Here is a 20,625-nt window from a genome sequence, read left to right on the forward strand (position 1 = left end):
TGCCACCGTTGCAAACTGATATGTACCCAGATATACATCATTGTGAATTCTAAGTGGAATAACACTGTACCTTAGTACAACTGTAACCCTAGTCCTGCTTTACCATTTTAGGGTGAAAATCTTGATCTTAATCCTTAACAATTCAACTCTATGCTGACCCCAAACCTTTAAGAATGTATCAGTGTGCTCTTCTATGTAATCAGCTTTCTCTTTTCTGTAAGGATGATTACCTGACAATAAGTAGAGCAGAGCGTGATATTTTTTTCATGTACTTCTACAATGTCTATGAATTGTACCAAAATTTCCTCCAAACTCTTTGCTTTCTCAATGGCTTCCTCCATTGAACTCAAGGACTGAGTGTTCCTCTTTCTACCTTGTTGATTGCTCCTTTTCATTCCATTCTATCCCATGTTCTTTTGTCTTTGAGAGTAAATCTGAGGCTAAGAATAAGAATGACTCTAGACTGATGATATGGTACTCTGCATCCAACATAATGGCTAAAGTAAACAACAAAAACAACGGCAACATCTGAGGCTGGGAGTGATGACATCCGTCAAGTGCTTGCTGACATCTTCTGCCTTAAAGCATCAGAGATAACCTCCATCCAATATTTATAGTATGCTTTTATTATTCTTATTATTTTTGTATGATCTTATTTGTATTTTCATTTATTAATACTTATAGGTTCATAGGTCGTTACTAGGCTATCGGTCCTAAGGCTATACAAACCTAGCCATAACGATTCCCTGGCTATTGCTTCCCACAAATTATTTACTTTCCTGGACCCCTGTCTAGCAAGGCTACTGATGTGATCCTCGGGGAGAATTTCCTATCTCCCATCCAGTCATCAAGGTTCCTGTTGAAGAGGGCCATTGAGGCGCACTGCCTGACATGTATGGGCAGCCTATTCCAAAGTATGTGGAGTCTCTGGGTCAAGAACCTATCCCTCCTGCATGTTCTATTCATTGTGATGACAAGATTATGATCCCTGGCTCAGAAGGATTGGGATTTCTTTAAGTGTAGCATGTCCAACAACTCTGGGTTTGACATGGCCTTGTATGTTAGGCAGACATCGCCTCTGAGTAGGCGATATGCAACAGAATATATCTGGAGTTTCTTTAGATGGTCAGCATAAGGCATCTGCTTTAGGCCTGTGATTCATTTTGAAAGGTATTTCTGTGGCCTTTCTAGTTGTTGCAGATGTCTTGTGAGGTACATACCAAACAGAACATTGTATTCTATAATGAGTCTAATGAGGGATGAGTAAAGAGGGACAATGACCTCCTTTTTTCTGGATGAAAAGCACTTAGTGATGAGGTGTGCCATGTAGAAGGATTTTCTAACTGTTGTGGCTATGTGGTTTCAAAGCTGAGACCACTGTCCACCTGTGTCCCTAGGTCTCTTATCACACTTTCAGTGTTTATGTGGTACTTCATAGGTATGTGTTTTTTCCCAACGGGAACAACTATACATTTGTTGGCATTTAGCTTTAGCCCATGGCTCTGGAACCAGGCATCTGTTTTGGTAAGGCCCTTTTGTAGTACAGCCACATCATGTGGGGATTAATGGCTCCCAGCTTGCAGTCATCTGCGAACTTTGTAAGCCAGAGTCCCTTGGTGTTGGCCTGTTCTTCAAAGAACTAGATGCCAAACAAGAGTGGCCCCAGGATAGAACCCTGCGGCACACCACTTGTCACTTGTCTGGAGCTGGATTTGTTGTTGATTACTTTTACAGTGTGTGTTCTATCAGTAAGCCAGTTTGCAACCCATCGAGTGACATAGGGATTAATGCCCAGCTTAGTAAGTTTATATATGATTCCAGAATGGGAGATAGTGTTGAAAGCCTTGGCGAGGTCCAAGTAGGCTGTGTGAACCACCTTTCCTTCGTCCATGGCTCTGGAGACTGAGTCGAAGAAGACGATCAGGTTCAGAAGGCAAGATAAGCCATTCACAAACCCAAACTGGGTGGGGTCCAGTGTTTGACGGTTGCCAATGTCTTTGTTTATAAGTTCCATGATAATACATGCCATGGCCTTGCAGCTCAGGCTCATCAGACTGATGGGACGGTAGTTCTCAGCATCCAAAGTGGATCACCCCTTGTGGAGTGGGATGACTGTAGCTGTGCACCACTCTGTGGGCACAAAGCCTGAAGTGAGGCTATGATTAAACATGACATATAGGTGAGGTGCCAATTCATTTTGTAGTTCATGCAGTACACAGCCCGGGATGTCGTCTGGTCCCATGGATGCTGTATTCTTGGCTTTGGAGAGTGCGGTTTTTACATGAGTGGCCGTGATTACCAGAATTTGGCATTCGTTCGGTATTGAGATGGGCCTTTTAGGGGGTGAGGGGGGGGGGTTGGCAGTGAATCTATCTGCCAGGATATTGGCAATATCCTTGGGATAAGTATATCTAGTGCCATTCTGCTTTAGCTCAGAGCAGATCTGAGTATTGCCATTTAGATTCTTGACATAGCTATAGAATGCCTTGTGGTTGTCTTTGGAATCTTTGGCAATTTTGTTTTTGTAAATAGCTTTGTAAAATTTTATGAGGGATCTCAGCTTTCTACTGAGGCTGGTGAGGGAGTTTTTTGAATCTTGGGTTCTTCCTTTTTTCTGCAACAGTTTATTCTTTCTGTTGTAGAGCTTGTTTATGGCAGGAGACCACCAGATTTGCTTCCTTTTTATAGAAGACAGCATCTTGGTTCTATTTGAGAATGGCTCGGTCCATGCACAAGTGAATATGCTCATACAGCACCTTACTGCAAGATTCAACAGTTGAACTTCCAGTTCCCATCTGCATGGGTGTCATGAAGTTTGTTACTTCTGACTTGAGAAGCATGAAGTTGGCTTTGGAGAAGTTTCTTATGGAGGTTTCCTTAAAGGGGGGGGTTATGGATTTCAAGGGTGATTAGCTTATGGTCTGATCTAACCAACGAGGGGGTGACCACTGGTGTAGAGCTTCAATCTCCCATGTTGGTAATGACAAGGTCTAGAATATTGGTACCGCTGGTGGGACTATGAATTAGTTGCTCAAGGGCATTGGAATTCATGAATTCCAAGAACCATTGAACAAAGGTGTTGGTACAGGAGTAGTTTTTCCAGTTAATTGCAGGGTAGTTGAAATCACCCAGTGTTAGTGTGTTTGGTTGTATCTTATTATTTTCCAGTATGTTTAGAAAGGTTTAGTGAGAATCCTGGGGCATGGTGGGGAATCTGTAGCAAGCTACAATTTGTATTGCAGTCTTACCTAGTATTAGTTACACCTGGAGAATTTCAGATGCCTTGTGTTGGGCAACCAGCATGGAGGTGTGAATATCCTTGGTGAATATGGACACTCCTCAATCTTTAGTGTTTCGATTTTGGTTTATTTATTGTCATTTATTTTACATTTGTTTACCATTGAAGGGCAGGGTTGTCCGTTTTCAGCAGAGGTCCGAGGGAAAAACTCTGTACAATATGACAATACATGTGACATATTATAATACAAAATACAAAGTGAAAAAGAGAAAAGGTCAGTCAAAAGAAAAAAAAGATATACAACAATTTAGAAAGAAGTTAACAATTTTGTCTAGGATTAATATTGTAAATTTATATATATATATATATATATATATATATATATATATATATATATATATATATATATATTAATAGTGTAGCTAATATTGAATAACAGATAGGAAGTTGGTTCTCCAATCTACATTGTGGATCAGAACATAGACTTGAACAGAAAGGCTGGGTTTTATCATAAAAAAAGGCCTCTTGTGAATGAGGAGGGACACAAACTCATGTTTTTTTTTTCTTTTTTTTTTTGAGATCAAAAGATTGCCTGGCAAAGTCTGCAGCTATTGTATTACTTTATTAGGGTAGTTCCATGTGGTGGATTAGCAGCCACTTATAGGAGGAACCAAATGAGCCTGTATAGTAGAAATGTAACTAATGACTGTGACTTTATGTCAAGGAAACATTATATAATGTAAATGCGTTTTGAAATTACATAAAAAGCTAAGAGACTGTATTTTAATTTTGTTATTCATTTTGTTACAGAAATAAGTCTGTATTGTCGTATTTTGGAATCAAGTGTTTTTAAGAGCTTACAATAGATAGATAGATAGATAGATAGATAGATAGATAGATAGATAGATAAGATAAGATACTGATGTAGATATTAAGATACATCTAGCTATATATTTTTCTCTTACCTGGAAGAGATAGGCACTGCCCTTGCCTAGCAGCCATACAACATTGTCAATGATGTCCTTAAGTGACTGCTGTACCTTCTGAGTCACTGCCAACACAATAAGTAGCCTCTGCAAGTCAGGAGGAAGTTCTGTTTCTTCCTCTCATAGTCAATTTTAAACACTGTTTTTTTTTTTTTTGAAAATGCTAGTGTACTGACTGCAAAATCATGACTTCACCTATGGCCCCAGGACATGTAACCAGCCCAGGACACCATTTTGGTTTCACAAACACACACACATGCAGTGTACTTATTCAGCCCTAGATACTCAATTAGACACATAAATGCCATATTAGTTAAAGAGAGTGGCCTGCAAAAGCACCCGAATAATGATCAGCACTTATGAATTAGCTAATTCATAATGGCAGTGGGTTACCAACCTGGAAATTCTTGAAATTAGACCAAAAGGACCATGAACAAGTTACAGCTATGGAAAGGAAGAACCCTATATAGATGCCAGAGTCAACAAATGTTGTAATCAACTAAATACATCTAAAAAATATCCAGAACACTCTATCAATTTAACAACTGTCTTCAATGCTTTTGCAGCTACAACCATCAAAGTATAGAAATGCTGGATATGAGCAATAAAATTAACTTTTCCCTACTCAAACTAGTTAAAAAGCATAAACAAAAAGTTTAAACTGTAAAAATAGATTTACAACCATACAATTGAGGTCACAGCCCTGCTACATATTTATCAATACTGTCTTAATAAAATACCTTACATAAAAAAGTACATACAGCAGCCTTTATAAATATGAAACCAATTACCATTTTAAGTCTGTATGCTTAAGAAATCATATTTTGCTGTTTAACACAGCCAACATTCTTAATGAAACTGTAAACACATACAGTACTAGATATGTTTGTAATACAACTAGTCAGTCCATTAGGCAGATATTAGATCTGTACATTTTAATAAAATTTTGTAATGAAACCACTTAATCTGATGCAATATAACTTAAACTAAGCCAAAATCACCCTGCATGCAAATGGTGAAAACCTATACAAGCAAAACAGAAATATGGTTAAATAGTGAAGAACACTACTCTAAGCATTTATCAAAGTTGCCCCAAACAATTACCCAGAAGCTGATTCTTCAAGTAAGTCACAAACCATACATTTGTGGTGAACTCACATTTAATAAATTTCATTTTTTTTTATTTTCAATTACCTTCTAAGCAGTTCCCAACAACAGGCACTGCATGATCCTACTGCATTCTGGATATAATTCTAATCATTGCAAAGTAAGTCTTGCTAATGAAGTATGCTCATGTCATCTGATTGGCTAAGAAAGAGGCCTGAATTGTGAAGTGTCTCAGATTAGATTTTGCCAAGGCCTAGACTTTGTGTTCCTGCCTTTGTACAGCTCCTTACCTAAATGGAAGGGAAAGCTCAGAAGCTTGAACAATGTAGTATGTTTGCAAACTCCCTTGTATACTGTAAGTAGCGTACCAACTTTATTATGTGTCTTATTATAATTGTTACTTTCTATGTTTTTTTTATTACTCAACTTTGTGATTATTGTATAAATGTTATTATTAGACAGTTTTGAGAAAATGTTATAATTGAATAATTTGTACATTTTGCTGGAGCGCTTCTCCGCGGATCTCCACTGAAAACGGGTCTGTGCTCAGCTCGACCAACCTGGTTAACAAATGTGAAATAAATAAATAAATAAATAAAACTTTTTTATTATTGGCTCTTTCCCTTGTGTGCTCATCAGCCATTCAGATTCATCAGCAATGACTGCAGCCCACTCCTTCCCCCTTCCTGGGTATTCCTCAGCAATACCGAGAATAGGTCAGAGGAACCACTCTGCATCAGTCTTGTCATTGTTTGAGCCCTTGCTGGCTGACAGCATATGTATATGGCCTTAATGCCACCCCTAGGGCATGGATCAAGTGATCTGTATTACCACAGGAACCACAGCTCCTTCTCCATACATGCCTCTGCGCAGTTAATATGAGGACTGTCAAGTTCATGGCTTGGTGGTTGAGTGCCTGCTCCAGGCTGTTCTTATGCTTCATTGCCCCTCCTCCAAAAGATTGTGCATAAATTCTAAAGCCAAAGCCTCTCATATGTGATTTCATTCTCTAAATGCTTCAGTTTATATATCTCTCAAATTTAGTCCCGTTCTCTAATGCCTATGATGCTCAGTCTCACTCTCTGCATCCCCATGTCTGTGTGGCTCTCCACTCACTATCAGAGAAGTTGCCTTATCCAAGCCATTCTTTAGCTGGCTTTTTCTTTAAAGTAGTTTGGTAGGTGTGCAGGATCATTATTCCACATTGCTACACCCCTGCAGCTCCTTATACTCCACAGTATTCAGTAAAAAGCACTATAACTTATACCTCCCTCTCCAGTTCACATCTGTGAGGATGAACATCATGTGTTATCCAGTTTTCCCCTCACTAGGTCAGGAAGAAACAGGCAAATGTTGTGGGTTCTTGTTCAAGCAGCTTTATTGTATGCAAACATGTCATAAACAAAGTTAAGTAACTTTTACTTATATACAAACTAGCTGCCATATATATAACACTCTGGCCGCACCTTCAAAATGGCACTGAAGATAACACATGCTTGGAATTTATATGCACACACAGACTTAGAAAAGCTTCTTAAAGGTACAGTACACCTGTTATTCTACATCTTCCCTCTTTGAGAAATGAGTCAGTCATTCTTACTGGAATTAATAGATATAAATTTACATGGAAATAATTTTCATTATGCAATCATTCAAAGCTAGGTACATGTATACAACTATGTCCAAGTTGCAGTGTTTTTCACACTGGGCTTTGAGATGAGACCATATCATGTGACATAAAATGTGGGATCTGGTTTAGCAAATGGAATTGTCTCTGCTGACATTTCAATCTTAGGAATCTTGGGATCCTCACTGGAACAGTATCAGGAGTTAAGACACGTTCTGGAATAGGAATATCATCTGGATTGCTCTGATAGAGTCTTTTTCATTGGAACAATGCTGTGATGTCTGTTCTGCTACAGGAAGAAGATGTCTGTGATTTCTCCTGTACTCCACACCCTCGTTTTTAACAAAATAGGATCTCAGCTCTGCACATATACTCATTACTTGACCAATGCGGTTGAATCCTTTTGCTGTTTGTATCTGCACTGTCTCTCCTTCTTTCAATGGATAAAGAAATCTGCCCATTTTGTCATAGCTGGACTTTTGAAAAGAATGCTTTTTAAATAACTGGGCTCCAATGGCTTTGTTGTTTTTAGCATTAGGCCTCAATAAACTAAAACTGATAGGCAATGTTGTTCTGGTTTGCCTGGATAGAAGTCTTTGAGCAGGTGAGCCAAGTGTAACATCATGGGGTATGTTTCTGAGATTGCGTAAATTCAAAAAACATCAGTATTATCACACTTTGACTTCTCAAGAAGTAATTGCTTTGCACTCTGTACTGTACGTTCAGCAAGTCCCTTTGATTGTGGATACTCTGGACTACTAGTAACATGTACAAAGTTCTATTCTCTTACAAATTTCTAAAACAATTGACTGGCAAATTGGCTACCATTGTCAGAAAGTAATTTCTGTAAACTGTCATGGACTGAGAAATGGTGTTTCAACTTAGTAATGACTGTAGTAGAAGTTAGATTAGGTAGTATATCAATCTCAAACAAATTTGAATAAGAGTCTACCAGTACTAAGTAATGTTGATTGTTCCACTGAAATATGTCAGTAGCTACTATTGACCAAGGCAGTTCAGGGATTTGAGTTAGCTGAAGTGGCTCTTTTTGCAAATGTGGTTTGGTACTATTACATATTGAATCAGAAGAAAGTACTCTATCAATGTCCTTTGCCAGATAAGTCCAAAACCCAAGTTATTTCACCCTTCTCTTAATAGATTCAGAACCTAGGTGACCACAATGCAAAATCTGGATATACTCTTGTTGCAAGGAAGTAGAAACAACAATTTTAGGCCCTTTGAAAATCATGCCATCTTCCATCAACAGCTCACCTCTATGAGGAAAGTAAGGTTGCACATCGGGTGGTACACTGGATTGCTTTGACAGCCATCCAACACTAATGTAATGACTGAGCTTTTGAAAACCAGATCAGTCATTGTATGATCTTGTAGCTCATCATGTCTTGTGGTAGAAAAACTATGCACTTCCATGACATCAAAGTCAGAATTCTCTGTGTCAAGCTGTTCCACTCTATTTCTGGGTGATCTGGATAAGGTTTAAGTCAAATAAAGAAGTTTGCCTTTCGTATAGACCATTTTGAAGTTGTACTTTTCCAATTTGAGCATTATTATTTGTAATCTTGCTGGAGCTGAATGCATAGGCTTCTTTAAAATATTAACCAAAGGTTGATGATCAGTTTCAATCTGGATATTTCGACCATAGATGTAATCATGAAACTTGGAACATGCAAACACTATTGTCAAAAGTTCCTTGGTAAGTGCTCTAGATGCATAGGCTACTGGCCTGCCTTCTTGAAGAATAACTGCACCTAAACCAAATTTTGAAGCATCACAGAGAAGAGTTATTGGTTTGTTGACATCATAGTACCTTAATGTCAGTGGGGTAGTGATTTTCTGCTTAGGAACTTCAAATGCCTTCTGGTGCTGTTCTAGCCATGACCATTTAACATTTTTATGTGTGAACTCTCTCAATGACACTGTCAGTTTAGTGTAGTCTGGTATAAACTTGCATAAATAGTGGACCATACTAAGAAAACATTGTAGAGCTTGCACATTATCTGGTGCTGGCATTTCAAGAATGGCTGCTTGCTTTGACGGGTCCAGTCTCAAGTCAATACCTGTAAATAAATGACCTACGTATGTAACTTCTGGTAATCTGAATTTGCACTTCAGAGGATTGAGCTTTACGTTCACTTTACATGCTCTGTCTCGAACTGTCTTAAGATTTCAGTCATGTTCTGCCTCACCATTGCCTCCAACCAATAAATCATCTAACATTATGGCACAAGGATAACCCAAATAAAATTGCTCCATGCATGCTGAAAGACTTGACTTGAAGAATTTATTCCAAATGGCATCCTGAGGAATTTATATCTTCCAAATGGGGTACTGAATATAATCAGTAGTGAAGATTTGCCATCAAGCATCACTTGCCAAAATGAACTCTTTGTATCCAAGACAGAAAAAAAAAACAGTGGCATTCAGTATCAGGGCTGTGACTTCTTCAACTGTATGCATAGGAAGATGAGGTCTCCTAAATGCTTTGTTCAAATCTCTTGGGTCAGTGCATATTCTGATTTCATCTGAGCCCTTTTTATAAGCTGCTACCATGGACAACACTCATTTGATAGGTTCTGTAATTGGACAAATTACACCTTGTTGCACTATTGTATTCAACTGAGCTTTGACTATGCTGAATAGCTATGGGTCTGACCACGGGACTGATCTCTGGGCCTAGTTTCATAGAATATAACACTGGAAGTTTGCCCAACTTTTCATTGAAAACATCAGCATATTCTGAAAAAAATAGTGTTAGTGAAGCTGGAACTGGGATAAGTGCTTATGTGATGAACTTCTTTGGTAAAAGAAAGCAGATTCATTCTCAAACTGTCCCTGAGACCCAATAATGACTGCACAGGTCTTCAAACTACATAGAATAATAGGCTATAACAGTTTTTGGCCACATGACATGAAAGCGCTAATGAACTTTCAGCTTGAATTTTTTCACCTTCATAAGCAACAGTCTTAGCAAAACTAGTAACCTTTAGTTGTTCACCAGCTATAACTCTTGCAAAAGTATCTGCAGACATGACATTACACTCTGAACCTGTGTCTACCTTGAGGTCGTTGGATTTACCGTTAATCCGAACAGTACAAATCATTTCATTTCTTGCCAATAAATCTACTGCAACAATTTTTTCACCAATCACTGACACACCATCTATATTGAAAGTGGACTGTTGCAGGTTTACTTGATCAACTTGCTTTTATGAGTGGCCTTTCTTTGTAACTGTGCTAGGTCTACTTGATTTACAAAATCTCTAAAAATGGTTCCACTTCATTTGTCGCATTGCTGACCAAATGCTACGCACTTTTCTCTTCTGGATTCATGGTTGGCATCACAATTGTGACAGTTAACAATAAAGCTTGATTTGGATTTTGCTGATTCACCCTTATACTGTACTGAGTAGCATCTGCTCTGCACTGGATAACCTTGATTCTGCACTGAGCATGCTCCTTTAACTGAACTGGTCATGGAATTTGCTAGAAGACTATGGGTTTTACCTGGAAGTCCTGCAGGGCTGCTGCTGCCATGTGCTTAGGCCTGCTTCTGCCTGTCACATGTTGCATATTGTCTACATTAGCTCTGGAGCCTGTTGAAACTATGCTCTTATCACTAGCAAGCATACTTGTGTGCCTCTCTGTAACTTCATGGGTCTGACAAATCTCAATGGCTTAGCTCAATGTCAGATCACTGTCATGAAGTAAAATATTTCTCACAGCAGCATTATTAATACCACACACAAGTCTGTCTTTCATTGACTCATCTTTTAAATTACCAAACTTACAATTTTAGCCTTGTTTCTTAGGTCAGTAATGTAAGTTGCAAAGGTTTACCATTGCTTTTGATCTCTCGTGTAAAGCAAATGCCTCTCTAATGTAACATTAGTCTGGTGGTTACAGATTTCTCTGAATTTGTTCTTCAAACACTCGGGGTCTTCCCTTGATTTAGTCTGCACAGCAATACGACAAGTTTCTCCTTCACCTTCATACACTGCTGGTGCATATGCAAATGAATGCTCCCTTTCAATGGCCTCTGACCCTGCCAGGTTTAGCAAAATGAATGCCCTGGTGCATGCATCTTTATCAGAATAAGCTGCCTGTATAAATATATCACACTTTTGCTCAAATATTCTCCAATTCTCTGTAATATTCTGCTCAAATACAAGTGGTTGTGGCTTGTGAAATCCGTCTGCCATATTAACATATCTTACTGAAGACTTTTGCAAATGTACACAAACACATATACTTATACATACACATACACATGTACTTGAAATTTAAGCCAGTACTTGCAATAGCATGATAAGCCTCTGTATAACTGAACTTTATGAAATAAATCTCCTGGGCAGTGTAATACACTGAAATCACTTTACTGTAAAAACCACAAAATTATTTTACTGTATGAGCCTTTTATCTTGAAATTATTTGACTGTAAAAGTAATTTATCATCATTTTAAGGAACCATTCATATAACTGCATAATGTGAATAAACTGGGCAATAGAAGCTGAGGGCTAGAAACATTTCAAATCAACTGTACTTTACGAATAAACTATATAGAAGTAATTGAAATTTGCGAATAAAACTGTTTTGAAATAATTACACTTTGTGAATGAACTGGACAGAAGAAGCTCAGAGTGAGAAACACTGTGAAATAACTGCACTTTATGAATAACAGCACACTGAAATTTCCTAAAATGGCTGCACTTTGCCATACACTCTGTACAGTGCAAGAAACACTATGTAATGGCAGTACTCTGCAAATAGACACACCATTGCACAAGAAACTTTTAGAAATGACTGTATTAGACTGCACTTCATGAAATAGTTGCACTTTGCACACAACAAACTCTTTGGAATAAATGCAAAATAATAAATACACACTGTAAGCACTTTTACACACTTTCTGATACTTCAATAAGCTCTAGTTATGCAATTTAAGGCTTTAGTCAATGCAAAGTAGTAATTTATGCCAAAATGTAGTAATGTGCCAAAACACATGCAGTCGCCTTGCTTTATTTATGTTCAGTGTGACCTTTTTTGCCCCTTTTGTTATATTCCTTTTGCTCATTTAATCTCTTAATGTGCCCTCTCATTATATTTGTTTTGCTCATTTAATCTCTTTTCATGCCCATTATACTTCTTTGTGCTCGTTTTAATTCTAGGCATGCTTGTTTTATCAAATAACTTTGTTTCAAACATTTCTTTTGATTAATGAGCTTTTTTATGATCTCTTTTGCTTAATAAATGTCTCTGTGCTATTTGCTTGCTTAAATATACATTTTGTGCCCTTGTAATGCTCTGATTTATCTCTTTTAATAAATAAATCTTTCATGCACATTTTCTTTAGGTTGCTTCTGGCCTTTTTTTGCTCTCGCTTCACTTATTTTGCCTCTGTCATTACCTCTGCACCACATGGCTCTGAAGAGTAGTCTTCACAATCTTAGTTTTGACACCATGTCACTCACCAGTTCAGAAAGAAATAGGCAAATGTTGAGGATTCTTGTTAAAGCACTTTTATTATATACAAACAAATCATAAACGAAGTTAAGTAACTTTAACTTATATACAAACTAGCTATCATGCATATAGATGTTAACAGTCTGGATGCACCTTCAAAATGGCACTGATGATAACATGTGCTTGGAATTTATATGCACACACAGACTTAGAAAAACTTCTTAAAGATACAGCACACCTGTTATTCTACACAGCTCCTACCCAGGCTCTCCTCAGATTTCTTGGCATAGGCCTATACTTCCAGTTGTATCATTATTAGGCAATATGACTCCTCAGGAGCAGTCATTGCACAGTGATCGGCTAATGCTTTTTGCAGTTCTCAGAGACATAAACTGTCCTCTTATGTTTATTAGCTCAGTAATTAATGCTAAAGAACTTCAATTTCTTCTTGGAACTGGTACAAAAACTTTCACTTAGTAAAGTCCCATTTATTGAGCTTCAGTTTATCTCTAACGTTTTGCAGTTTCCCATCATACTCTGTCATACTTGAGTTCAGTTTCTGCCACTGAGTACAAGATGATTTACTCTGTTGATTAATTTATTTTGTATAAGTTAAACTTAATCTCAATCTGAGTGGCTAGAAGAACATAAACATTATGCATATTTTATTCAGGTATATTCCAAGAGCAGTTTTAACATTCAACTCTCAAATTTATTATTTTTATTAATTACATCAACATGACTTTTTAGTTGTATTACATTAGACTTAAGGATTGCCACTATGATTTCCAGATTTTTCCATTTAGTGGTTATGTTTGTCTATGTCTTCAGATTGCTTGCAGCACTTGCTTCCTTCCATGATTATGACTGCATCATTTTTTGCACTTGATTTCAACTGTACTGTCAGTCAGCCTAGATAGCATAGCCTAGATTCAGATCTGCTGAATCTAGCCTGTTATTGATACACTTAAGCACTAAACCAGACCTCTTACCTTAAGAAGGACTCCCCTGCACCCTTGTGGCAGAAGAGTGTAGATCCAGCCTTGTCTGAGCTGTAGATTAATGTAGGAAGGTTTGATGTGTGCTTTCATAGATTAGGTTAAAAATATTTATTTTTGCCTCTATTTAAGCCTTGCATTTGTGCATTGCTGTGCACCGCACAGTGGGGGGTTAGCAGTGCACTGTATGGAAGCAAACACTTTGAAACACAATTTTTCCCTACACATCTGTCAGTGAAATCCTCCCAAGCATTCCAGTGTTGCCACACTTATCCCTAACCTTCAGTAGAACAAGCCCCTTTGTTAGTCCTAGTGTAAAAACTGGTCTAACTAGACTACTCCCTTCCCTAATCGTACATACGGTAATAAACCTGCTATAATGGATAGGCAGTTTCCCATCATTTCTTCAGCCAACTTGATTGACATGGGCTTCCTGAGGTAATGCAGTAATTGCCTCATGTATGCCGACAACTACTTACTCCCAAAACAAATACCCTATGTGAGAGATGTAATTATACTATGAAATTTGAATCAATTCTCTCACATAACAACAAACCAGACAAACAGGTTGTCGGCATGCACACTTCACCTCTCACACAAAATAAGGTCATGACACATACACCCACATAAGTGGAGGTACTCACTACTAAAGCCCTAGCAAAATATCAGAGACCTCCCACACATAAACCACTTGCACACACTGTTATGCAAATAGAAACCACTACACATAATAACACATACACCAGTGTCTCAGCAAATAAGCCCCTAAGGCAAAACACCTCACAACTTAATGTCTTGGTCATAGGTCATAGTAAGAAAGACAGATGTCTCCCACACCAGGCTGGACAAGGGGAAGATCACAGTCACCTGCCTATCATGTACCAGGATCTGTCAAAGCATACATGCACTCAAGTCACGCAACAAGTACTGCTATGACTCTGCCATAGTCCATATGGGGTGAATGACTTCAGGCGTATCTCTCTGGACTATATGAAGAGAGACATGACTGAACTCTCAGATTATATGTCCTAGGTAGGTGTGATCCTAGCAATAAGCACCATTCTACCTTCACCCAGGATGGTGCCACAATATAAACAAAAATTAATTTACTTCAACAATTGGCTTATCTTCTGGTGTCAGTCCAGGGGGATCCTGTATTTGTCACTCTGGGAAGACATGGTTGATAGGTCATGCTGCTTTGCCAGAGATGGTCTACACTTCTCTCCTCTAGGCTTTCAGATAATGCCAAAAGGACTTCCCTCCCCCATAGTGCCTTTCTGTAGGCAATGTCAAAATAACAAAATTTCCAACGTAGCAAAATCCACTTGAGACAAGCTGAAGGTTCTGCTGCTTAATCCTCACCTTGAAAGATGCCGCCATCTGTGCAGTCACTGAGACATGTTTCAAGATCATAGACAGCATGCTAGCTGTGCAAAACTACAATGCCTTTCACACATTAAGACTTCAAAATGAGCATGAACGAACCAAGTGTGGAAGTGTATCTATCTTCATTTAAGCCAAGTGCACCTTGAGACTGGTCAAACAGTATGACTCTTTTGAACTCCTCCAAGTCTAATTAACTATAAGCAAAATACCTTACCACATCATTGCTAGCTATAGGTCCCCCATCAAGAAAACTACACTGCCTACATGGAGTCACTTGCCAAACATTCCAACACCTCAGTCATGGGATATTTCAGCTATCCTTCCATTGACTGGGTGACATAAACAAGCACAAACATGCTCAGCCAGAGTTTCCTAGACTTTGTCAATGTAAACACTGTGGAACAGATAGCCTGCACACCTACAAGGGGCTCAAATGCCCTAGAGATAATACTCACCAACATGGGAGGTCACTGGATTCCCCCCTGTGTGATGCCCTGCCTGGTATGATCAGACCATAGATCAGTCTTGTTTGAAGCAACATTTGGACCTGACACCCATACAGGAGTATGAAAACTAAAAAACTTTTCCAAAGCAAACTACAGCCTACTAAGCAATGATATAAAAAGTTTGATATACCTCCCATAATCACTGACAATAATGACTACTATGCATAGGTGTACACAAATGCCCTGCATAAACACTTAAGCAACTGTTTAGACTTGGCTGTACATGACCAGATCAAAAGCAAGTCCTATCAAATAAACAACCCATCCTGGTGGACCTTAAGTATAAAGAAGGTTATATAACAAGAGGAAGACATTGATGTCTAAGAACAAGAGGGAACTTACTCAGCAGAGGAATAATTCTCTCCACAGCTTGAACAAGCAAATAAGAAATATTGTAAAGTCTGCTAAAGCTAATTACAAAGCCAAAATAGCATCCCTAGCTAAGGATAATCATAAGGTATTCTTTAACTATGTCTGTAATCTAAAGGGGAATGCCCAGCTATGTGCTGAACTGGTGGTAGATGTTACCACTCATACTATACTAGAGAAAATTAACAATTTGCCAGCTGACAGATTTGGAGCAAATATAACATCCCTATCCCCACCAGCCATACCCCAAAACATACCTGATATCAGTCCTCTCCCTAGCATCTGTAGAGATCAGGTCATAGCTACACTCTCCAAGGCCAAACATATGGCCTCAATTTGACCAGATAATCTCCCAGGCTGCTTACTAAGCAATGTAAAATAGGACCTAGTGGACCCACTTGGCATTCTCTTTAACCATAGCAATTGGCTTTGTTCCAGCAAACTGAGAACTGTAACAGTAATCTCTTTGCACAAAGGGAGGTCATCAACCAATCCTGGGAACTATAGACCTATAAATCTAATGAGCCTCATCTTCAAGGCCATGGAAAGAATCATCATGGACCTTATCAACAAGGACACATGCAATTTTCAAACATAAGGGTAGATCATGCTTATTAAACCTAGTATACGTCTTCAAGAAAGTCACCAAAGCCCTGGATGAAGGTAAGACAGTGCATACTGCTTATCTTGACCTAGCCAAGGCTTTTGATACAATCCTCCAGTCAGGTATCATTGAGAAACTCTCCAAGCTTTGGACTAACCCTTACATCACTAGATGAGCAGCCAGTTGTCTCACAGACAAAACATATAATATCAAATTTGGTGACTCCACCTCTACCAGTAGACCCATCACCAGTGGTGGACCACAGGGATCTGTGCTGGGCTCTTTACAGTTTGAAATCTATTTCTGGAAGTCCAGGCTAAAGGAGATTGTCTTCAGCTTACCAAATTCACTGATGATTGCAAACTGGGTGCAGTCATTGAGTCCCCAACAATGTTAACATATTACAGGAGGGAATAACACAGACAAATGATTGGTGCCAAAGCCATGATCTAAAACTAAACACAAAAAGAGCATTATTATCTCCTTTTGCAAACCAGAATTTCCTGCTAATTACAATACTGACAGCACCCTCATAATTTCAAACCCAGTGGTGCTAGATCTGGGAACACAAGTTGATAGCAATATGAACTTCAACAACCATGTTTCCCCAGTGACAAGGAAAGCCTTCTATGTTGCACAGCTCATATGCAAGAGCATCGCATCCAAATCTAAGAATGTTATAATTCCACTGCACTCAACCATCATTAGACCATTAATAGAGTACAATGCTCCCTTTTGCATGCACCTCACTAGACACCTGCAGCGGGTGGAGAGACCACAGAAGATTCTCACCAAGAAAATACAGGGCCTCCAAACCATGACTTGTGTGGATAAACTGAAAACCCTGTCACTGTACTCTGTATTTTATAGACTTCTGAGAGGAGACTTGTGCCTGGCCTACAGGGCAGTCTCTGACCCTCTCTGATGGAAATGCTGTTGCTCTGCAAGTCAAATGGCACAAGAGTTACTTGCTCTTAACCTAGCCTGTAACATAAACAGAGCATGCTGGAGAGACAGCTATAGCTCCGAGAGACTGACGCTCCTCTGGAATAAACTTCCAGTTCACACAAAGCAGAGCTCCTCACTGACCCTATTCAAGCACAACCTAGGCAAATGGATGGGAGATCACAAATTCACCCTGGGGGTGGCAACCATGTCTCTCACGGACAGGGGTAGTTGGTGTTGATCATAGACTCACTCTGTGAATTACATCCATCTAACCAAGGACAATTGGGGCAACTTGGGATTAACATGGCTAGACTTATAAGGGCTCTAGGGCTGCTAGCCTAGTATTCTCTTATGAACCTATGAGGTGTGTGATAGTTCATGATTCAATTACTAAGATTTCGTCAACAGAATGACTTTACTTTCCCTTTACCAGATTAGCAAAATATTGGTCATTCATTTTTGCCAATTAATGATTTTTTTTCTTCCGGTAGTGCATTTACAAGGTTGTTATTCTTTTTGTATTTTTGTTTCATACTGGGAAGTAAGCCTGCCCACTTCTTTCACTTTCAGTCTGGCTGCCTGTGCAGTAACCTAACTAAGCCTGATAGAACAGGAAATGCCTTTTCACTGCTTTGTCCAGCATCCCAGTCAGCATTCTTTGAAGCTTCATTTCTGGCCTGTTTTTCATAACAACCACAGGATATGAAAGTCTGTCATTTTATATTATTTTGTCAACAGCATTTTATTTAGTATTTATAAACAAAATGTTGCATTGGTGGTATTAAGCAAGCTACCTATGTCTCATAATTTTTTTAGTCCATCAAATGCCCTAAATAGCCCATCTACATATTATACTTTACGACTGTATTTTATAATATGCTGTATAATGCCACAAACATTTCATGAAATTAGTATATTATTACGCATTATTTAAGAATGATGTTAATTTCTGCACAGCATGAAACTTGAATGGCTTTCTATTTTTTCAGTAGTCTCAAGATGTGCAGAAGACTGAAATGACTAAGGATAAATACCTGATATGTTTCAACTAATTCACTTCTCTAATTTTGATAGAATGTATCTTCCGTTCTTTTAATCTTTGTAACACGAATGGTTATGTGTTCCACAATAGGATAATTTCAAGTATGTTTCTCAAATATCTTCCATTCTTTTTCAGTTTGTAACATGACCATTCATATCCTGATTTGTGCAATAAAATGTTAGAAAAACCTACATTTTCTAAATGCAAAGCAAAACACTACAATATAATACAATAAATTCATTCCATATATATCTAGACAAATGGATTTCAAGGTTATAAGCTTTTCAGAAGAACAAATGTGTTTAGAACAAGCTGCACACAATATCTTTTATAAAAATGAAGGTACACCATGTAGTATGTTGTCATTCCCTAAGTAATGTATTAGTAATAATTAATTGTCCTCAAAAGGACTTTCGGTTTTGTCTTATATGCCAGATAAAGGTAATACTAGAAATTGTCCTAGTAAAAATGTTATTGATACCACATACAAGATGTCAATAACTATACTTGACATCTGACAAACATTCACTGCTGTGTTGAGGAATAAACAATGCTACTCAAAAGTAGTTGACAGTTTTTTCATCACAGATGAAGTTTGGCCACAGCCAGATTTGTCCAGGGGCACTTTGAAGTTTGGGTGGATTGTGATCATAGTGGGGAGATTTGTGGTGGGGGAAGGGTGGACAAGGAGTGGACAGGTATAAATTTGTAAGAAGAATGGAGTTAGTGTAGATAGGGGAGGGAAGAGTTAAAACTAGGGTATAGGTTGGGAGGATGTGAGAACATTGTGGGAGGGGTTGTGAAGGCAAAAACCTTCTGTATGAGATTAGCTCAGTCTTTTGGTATTTGATTTTAGTTATTGTAGGAACCCCCCCCCCCCACCTCCATGCAAACAGTGGTAGCCCTGGTTCAGGTGTTGGAAGAAGGTAAGAGTGGGGAAGGGTTCAGGAGGTAAGAGTTTTATTTTCTTCTCTCTCCAAGGTGTTGCATTACCTATGTAGATAGTATCTGGGTAAGGTTGGCTCTCACCAAGGTGTTAGGGACAGCTTAATTTTTAAGAGTCATTGGTTGCAGCAGTGTGCTATAGGCCATTTTATAATTTGTGTTATGGACCTTCTCTGGGTGTTTAAACATAGGCTCTGGTCTTACTCACTAGTCAGTGGCTTTGCGTTAAGTCATGATAATACTGACTGGTAGGTGGATCATCTGAGGGGCAGGGATGATGGGAAGAGTGACACAGTGAGAGTCTTTGGTTTTGAGTATAGCACAACAGTGTGAGTGTTGCAATGGTCATCCAGGAGTAGATAGCACATCCAACAGGGCACGTGCAATTCAGAAAGTTTAAAAAAAAAAAAAGAAGAAAAATACTAATAGGATGGGATAGTAAGCAGGCCAGCACTGGTATACTCACCAACAGTGTGATTAAGGTGATGATTCAATAAAGGTGTTTAAAAAAAAAAGAGCAATTTAATGTGAATGGTTTTCTGATAATATAGCAGCAGCAAAATATCAAACATTAAGCTGATTACAGTCCCAGTGGAGGTTTGTGGCAGGTCAAATCAAAGACTAATGCTCTGAGAGGTGTTGCTCCTTGTTTGCAGTGTATAACATTTTGATTCAAACCGCATTTGGGGAAAGAAGTCATTTCTTCCATACGAGGCTGGGGGGTGGGATGGGTGGACATTAAGAGAAGAAGGGCTGTTTGACATTTTTTTTTGGTTAAATACAGACAAAAAAAAAAACAAGCAAACGCAAATTTTTTTTATCTCCAATTATTTACATGCTGGCAGGTATGTGGGCATGCTGCTGACCCTATTGTCATTGTTCCACCATCCCTTGTTGCCAGAATTCATACTGTGGTAAAAGCCATTTGCTATTGGGGGGTAACCAGCTAGTTCATGGGTGGGCTAATTTTTGGGTCAGTACTGCTGAAAGAGTTGGATTCCCTAGCATTATTGGAGTAACACTAATAACAGCAAAAAAAAAAAAAAAAACAGATTTTCCAGCTGGGGTTTTCATTATAAAAATTATAACAATGAACCTGGGCAAAGAGCTATATACATACATACATATATGTATTCTAAATCAGTGCAGTTAGGCTTGTTGTTACTTGATAACCCTGAGGAAGCAAAAATTTATCTTGGCTTAGGATTAATGTGTTGAAACATGGGTAAGTTCTAGTCAGCAAAAAAGGATGATGCTGCCTTTTACCATTTAATGATATGTAACTAGGGAAATCACACTACTGGTACAGATTTAAAAAAAAAAAAAAAACACTGCTAGGGTCCAGCAGTGAGTCACATGATATATAGGAATAAGGGCTGCATTTACT

This window comes from Protopterus annectens, chromosome 5.part0 (genome assembly GCF_019279795.1).
Source record: "Protopterus annectens isolate FY-2018-M chromosome 5.part0, PAN1.0, whole genome shotgun sequence".
NCBI lineage: Eukaryota > Metazoa > Chordata > Ceratodontiformes > Protopteridae > Protopterus > Protopterus annectens.